Source organism: Hirundo rustica, chromosome 1, assembly GCF_015227805.2.
Source record: "Hirundo rustica isolate bHirRus1 chromosome 1, bHirRus1.pri.v3, whole genome shotgun sequence".
NCBI classification, from domain to species: Eukaryota; Metazoa; Chordata; class Aves; order Passeriformes; family Hirundinidae; genus Hirundo; species Hirundo rustica.
In genome coordinates, this window is record NC_053450.1 from 91,276,032 (window position 1) to 91,282,691 (window position 6,660).

General features: G+C 41.6%; 1 long non-coding RNA gene across 1 annotated transcript; it reads right to left on the bottom strand.

The window, feature by feature from the left end:
* Nucleotides 1-433: 433 nt before the first annotated feature.
* On the bottom strand, nt 434-5,643 carry LOC120758055 (uncharacterized). Its single transcript, XR_005702763.2, has 4 exons — nt 5,505-5,643; nt 5,248-5,402; nt 2,873-2,958; nt 434-2,040 (listed from the first exon to the last, which is right to left on the bottom strand). It is a non-coding gene; the product is annotated as an uncharacterized LOC120758055 (long non-coding RNA).
* Nucleotides 5,644-6,660: the final 1,017 nt, after the last annotated feature.

Consider the following 6,660-nt stretch of genomic DNA (forward strand, 5'->3'; position numbering starts at 1 on the left):
ACAGAGATTGTTGCAGAAACAAATGGAACATGTGGATCTTGCCAAATATCACTTACCCCAGTTTTCCTCCTCCTTCTTAAGCAGTTTATGTTTTGGCACTAACAGATTCCCTGAAAGTTAAAAAGAAAGTGCTTTGTGCTGTGTGCCATGTATAATACATATCTGCCTTGGCAGAAAAAAAGTTTTGAATAGCTTTAGGATGGGAGAAAATACAAATAAGAGAATTTTCAGTATAAAGCAGCAAAATTCAGTGTCACACCAAGACCAGTGCTGAGGCTGCTGGGTGTAACACCCCATCTGAGCCACAGAGCCCCCCTCCACACAACCCTTTGGCTCTGACCAGAGGAACAGATCCTGCCAGGTCAGGCTTATTCAGTCATAGTGTGCAGTCTGACACACTGGGGCCAGGCTCAGCACTTGCTTTCTCCCTCCTTTGAAACAGATTATCCCTGACTAACCTTCAACGTCTGGTTTTGCTTTTTTTTTTTTTTTTAATCACACCGGTTGTGATAAATGATTTTCTGCTGTTGCTTGTCTCTGGAAAATAGGCACTATACATGCTGAATAAATGCAGTGCAACAGGAAACATCACACTGAGCATAGGAGACAGATCAGATGAAGAGAGATATATATTCTGAAATGAAGTCATCAAAGGTCTCCCAAGCTACAGATGTTGCTATAAATAGACTGACATCCTGCATTGCTAGAAACTTCAGAGAAGCCTGTTTCACGGTGCTTCATTCCTCCACTGCTCTAAGTGAAAATGCAAACAGGGGAAGTTTGGGCTGTAGCAGGTGGAATAACAAAAGGTGTGTTACTGAGCACAAGAAACAGCCAGATATCCATTTAGCAGCATCAAACTGAAGACTCCACAGAGGATTTTAGGCTGGGAGAAACCAGCTGAGTGAGGTCAGGTTGCACAGGGCCAGGTCCTCCAATGCATTCACCAGAGGCCGTACCTCCATTGGCATCCATGCCGGCGTGGGAGAAAGTTTTCTTCATGTCTGACATCCATTTCCCTTGACTTGTGGCTGCTGCCTCTCCTATCAGTGTGCACCTTCAAGAGAGTGATGGAGTAAGCTGAGATGGGAGGGACCCACATGGATCGTCAGGCCCGACTCGGTCTCCTCTGTGCCCTTGTGTGAGGTGGGGGTACACAGCCATGAATCATCCTCAATATACTCTCTTCCTTATGCTAAACAAATCCTGTTTTCGGGTAAATCTATCCAGCTGCTTCTACCATGGAAGGAATTCATTCTCTCAGTGTTCTGCTCCCCTCCCCAGAATGCAAAATGTGTTGAGACAGACTATTTGCACAGGTTAAACATGAAGAAATAGTGCATCTGGAGAAATGAGGGCCATAAAGCAGCAAAAGCACCCCCATATCACCCCCTTTTAGCAAATGGTCATGGGCTTTGCCAGTCAGAGCTGTACCAACCAAGGATAATGACAAATCTGAGCCCATTAAACAACACTAGTGCAGCAGAAAGCAGCCTACCTGCAATCCCACTACATTTTATTACAGCCTCATTGAACTACACAATCTGCTAACTTTTAGACAGGGTCAGTGTGTGGGCAGAAAAAACCAGAAGGAGCAAGTAGCAGCACCTGCTGCAGAGAGAGATCTCAGCTCTCCAGCACTTCAGCTCCTGTGACGAGGTACTGAAACCCCACTGCGCTCGCAGTCCTGCCGTGCTGGCAGGGATGTCCTCCATAGTTAGGCCTGGCTCAAGTCCAGCAGGTTGCGGCTCCTGTGGTCCACAGGGAGGTCCAGGTGCATCCCACGGCCCCTGCCCATGGTTTGGCAGCCCTACACACCCTGCCCAGGGAGCAGGAGGGGCGGATGGCTGATCCTGCTCCAAGGAAGCACTCAGATGCCGTTTCAGAGGCACAGGTTGGGATGTTGTCAGCTTCAGAACTTGCCACATGCCCCTCTCCTGAAACAGTAAGGTCCCTTCCATGCAGGGCAGCTCGGGCTTAGACAGGGATGCCTCAAACATCAGGACTTCACCTGGTAGAAGTCCACTTTCTGGAAAATATCTGTACGAGGAAATTCATTAGCATTGAAGATAAATGTGAGTACCATTCTTTGGAGAACTATAGGTTCACACAAGCCTTCATGAATTCTATTTCCCCAATCAAAAAAAAAAAAAAAAAGCTATTTTACTGCAGGATTTTCCTTTGAGGTGCTTTCAGTTAATTAAACTGCCAGTATCTGCAGCCAAAATACCACCATGTGTCTCTTTGTAGGTGGTTCCTTTTTCAGCTGACACTAAATGAGATTTCAGCCTTTGAATACACTTGGAACGGTAGGAAACAGTTGTAGCCAACAGCGGTAGCTTCCTAAAGGCACTGAAAGGACTGAGGAAAACATTTCTTCACTTTGAATTTAGACCAGGTGGTCATACCTGAATTAGCATTATTATTAAAGAGCACCATCCTTAGGAACTAATTTTCTGGCAGTCAGTTTCAAGCTCCAAATTAGAATACTCCCATATTCAATTTATGCAGGTAATTTTCCATAATTACTATCAGTGACAAGGCCTAGCACATGCCTTTTCAATTTACATAAAGAGAAACTGAAAACCTAAACCTCTAATGCAGTTCAAGATTCCTGGTATTTCCTGGACTTCCTTTGACTTCTTACTGTTAACTTGTGCCAGAAAGTCCAGTACAATCTGTCCTGTGCTGCTGAAGAGTAATTACTCATTCATGGTAACCCGTAAGGGGGTCAGACTTTATTAATTTTAATCTGTTTTACCCAGACGTTAAAGCAAATTAATTTCCAAGTTTAATTAAAACACAGGTTTTAAATATAGATTAACAATATCTAAGGAACCAAAGAGGGTAGCACTGTTCTTATTGAACTTACACCCATGGGACTTCAAAAGATGAAGAATCAGACCCTTTCATTTCTTCTTTAACTTCATGACCCAGACTCAGCAGTGTCTTATATGACTAATACGAGAAGAACAGACATTTGTCATCCTCAAGTAGGTTGTTTACAAAATGTACAACTTCATAAACCCAGCAATTTAATTTTTGATTTAACTGATGCTGTGTGGCCTTACAGTTGTTACACTTGCACTGCAATAAAACCTGAATATTCTTAAAATAATTGTTCTCCTTCATTTTTGGAAACAATGTTTTGGACAATCATGGTAGGAATAAACAAACTGATCAGAAATTAGAGACAACTGTTGTCATTATGAGCAAATCAGGTGATACTTGGGAATATTTATGCTGGGGAGAAAAGATGGGCTTTTAAAACGCTTGATTCTGTGAATTGAAAGAACCATAGCTGGATAGAGTTTCTGCATGACTCATTTGGTTTGCCAAACCAAGATGTGTTCGTACTAAGTGACAGAGCTGAATGAAAGAAATTCTACAGCTGAACTACAATAGCACAGGATTTCTGCTGAAAAATCTACTGGGAAGCCCATGAACAGAGCATACAAGTAGTAAGAATACACTGCTTTGACAAGATTTCTTTTCTAGTTTTGACACTACAAAGTCTTACCCACAGCAGATGGTATCCTTGAACAAGGTGGTGAAATTTCTCTAGCAGATATTCTTAACAAGAAATAATATTAATTACATACTAATCAATGGAAGTTTCATCATGCTATTAAAAGTGTTTTAACAATGGATAAGCTAGAAGCACAGTCCTGCAAGTCATTGCACACTAGAATCCTAAACAAACAAAAAAAAGTCTAAACGTGACCTCTACAAGGCCATGTAGTGCTTGATATTGCATGACAGGTAAGGAAGTGTTTTGTTAAGTACAGTCCAGATACTTACTTTAGTTGTACTACTGAAACTTAAAGCCAGCAGTGGAAATGACAAATTGTCAGGGAAAAAAAAAAATAAAAATCACAAGAACAGCAAATCAAAGATATAAAAGGAAAATCATGTGTAAAACAAGAAAACCAAAACAAATTGTCCAATATGTGTCACTTCCCATAGATTTTGCTTTTTCCTTTAGTGTCACACATTCTTAGCTTTTGTCTGCAGAACACACTTCAATTAAAGGAACTTCTGGTGATACTCTGAAGGACACTCAAGTGAAATGTTCCTTTGATGTATTGTACTCCTAGGAGAATCTCTGTTTGCATCACATTTTCTGAGTACTAATGAGTTAAGCCGTTATATTTCAAGTTATATTTCAATATATCTCAGAGATTGCAAGAAGTGATGTAAGCACTTAGGTTAGTCAGGGTGGTTGAGATGGGCCACTGATGGCAGGACATGTCCTAATGTCAGTATTTCCTAAGGATATGCAGGTTGTGTAAAGAGAGAAAGCACACAGCCTTTTTTGTACTCATGACTGACACTGAACATTTAAAATATGTTGTAGCAGTAGTCTCATTTTCCAAGTATTTATCCTGGGGGAATAGGTAGATTGATCCATTGAACTCTTGTTTACCAACAAAACTTCAAACTACTCATCCATGTAAATTGGTATTCTTGTAAACAGTGAATGGGAATTTTTTTTCAGCATGAATGAAATAATCTGAACTGTATACTGCCTTGAACATTGAAAGAGAACTGGAAGAATTTAAAACAAGAATAAAAATATGTAGAACATTTGTAAGATCTTTTGCCAATTCACAAAGCACCTTTAAAGCAAATAAACAGGAGAAAACTCAGCTTAGGGGTAAAAAAGCCCTGAACAACAAAACATGTACTAACACTCTTGTCCTGCTGTACAAAGCAAAGAACATCACTGTTACCTTGTCCAAACACTTCTCATTTGAAGTGAGGATGCTTTGTAGTTCCAGGAAGACTTTTTTTGCAATGCTGATTTTGAAGGATATACTAAGTTATTCCAATGGTGGCTGGCAGAGCTCAGAGAAATTCCATCCAGAGCAACTGAGGGAAAACTGATAGTACCATAATTTACAGCTTTGTTCTATTCTAGCCCATGGCACAAGAAAACAGGATAAAAGCCAGCAAGAGATTCAGCTGTCCCAGCTTCATGCTCTAGCATAAAGCAGGCTCTGACAGAGAGAAAACTACTTGCCTTTTTTGAAAGGTTAGTGCTTCTGGATACTGCCAACAGATGTAGCACGCATGTCATCACATATGTCATCAGTTGCGCAGACCACACACCCATGACCCTCTTCAAAATCTGAGGGCTGTCAACCTGTTTGGCAGTTGCAAGCCCTAAGTGGGGCAGAAGCCTTTCTCTTGGCATCAGAAGTCACCGGCTTCCAACCTTCACCTTTCTCCAGAGGCTGCACTTACCTTAATACCGGGGGAGAATATCTCCTGCCCCGCTGTTGTGAATGGGATTCAACTCTTCAAGCTGTCCATTTCAGAGAAATGGTACCTCTCTCTACCTCTCTTTCCTCTTCTCTGATGCTGTTCTCCTGTAATTCCTCCACTTGGCAGCACAGCTCCTGCAGGACAGAGGGCCATCTCTCCCGGCCTCAGAAAGAGACTCCGAGCATTCCCTGCAGCCTAGGACACTTGCAGGGCTGCATCCAGCATTTGCAACTTACTCTGTGTTAAAGCCTCTGCCTTGGCAGGGATAGCTGGCCAGGGAAACACTCTGTGAGGTGTTAACACCACGTCTGAGACTTTTGCAGCAGAAAAAATTTACCTGAGTCCCTCTTCTTTGTCTCTGTTTGTATAAACTGCCCTATCTACTAGCTGTGCTCTGGAAGCTGCGCTCCTATATATTTCTTAGTTGAGCACCAGCTAAAAGGCTGCTTGGCCCTCTCCAGCTGGGATCAGCTGTAACAAAGGCAGCTGATGCTGCTCATTGAAGCTGCTAGAGCAGCTTCCTTACCTTGTCCTTGCCTGGTAGCACCAAGTGCCTTAAATTTCTTAAAGTGTTCCCAAGCATTCCCTGATGATCCTGTCACAAGAAAGTCAAGAAGCTTCCAAAGATGAGCCTGGAGATTGCTGCACAAAAAGCTGCATCTTTACCTGTGATCTTGTAATATCCATTTCATAATATTCTCTTTTTAAACCATAAATGGAACAGTGGGTCAGTAAAATGACATGATTTATAAAAGATGAAAAATTATTGGGAACCATTTTTCACAGCAGGTCCAGCTCCATCTGTAGCTGCCTCTCACTGCAGAGAAGTCTGGGTGTTACAGAAGATGATGAAATACCTTCTTCCATTTCAACTTTAAAATTGAACTTCAGAGGCTGAAGATGGAAGATAAAACCTTGATTCACTACCACAATTAATGACACCAGTGGTTGTTTGTGTAAGATGTGCCTCTGTTCAGTTTTTAATCCTACTAAATTCTTGACCTCCATACTGTTTTATGTCAATGAATTCAAGTGTGTTTCCATAGAACAACATGACATTTCCTAGGACCTATTGCTTTACAACCATTATCATGCAAGAATCTCTTCTCTGTTACTGCAAGTGAGAAATCTGGGTGTTATATTGATCCTCCTACTTCATTTAATACAGGCCTTAAAAGGAAATAGACACTCCATCCTGCAGCCTCCAGCGCATCTCTACTTCTGTGGATCAGTATTATAAGTCTCATTAAAATGCAATGCAGACCCTTAGTTACCTCAATAAAGTACCTCACCTCTTTTGCTTTTCTGATTCACCAGGTATAAAAAGTGATTCTTCTTATTTTACCCATATTGGGCATGAGAAAATATGGTTTATAGCATGAGAGTCAAACC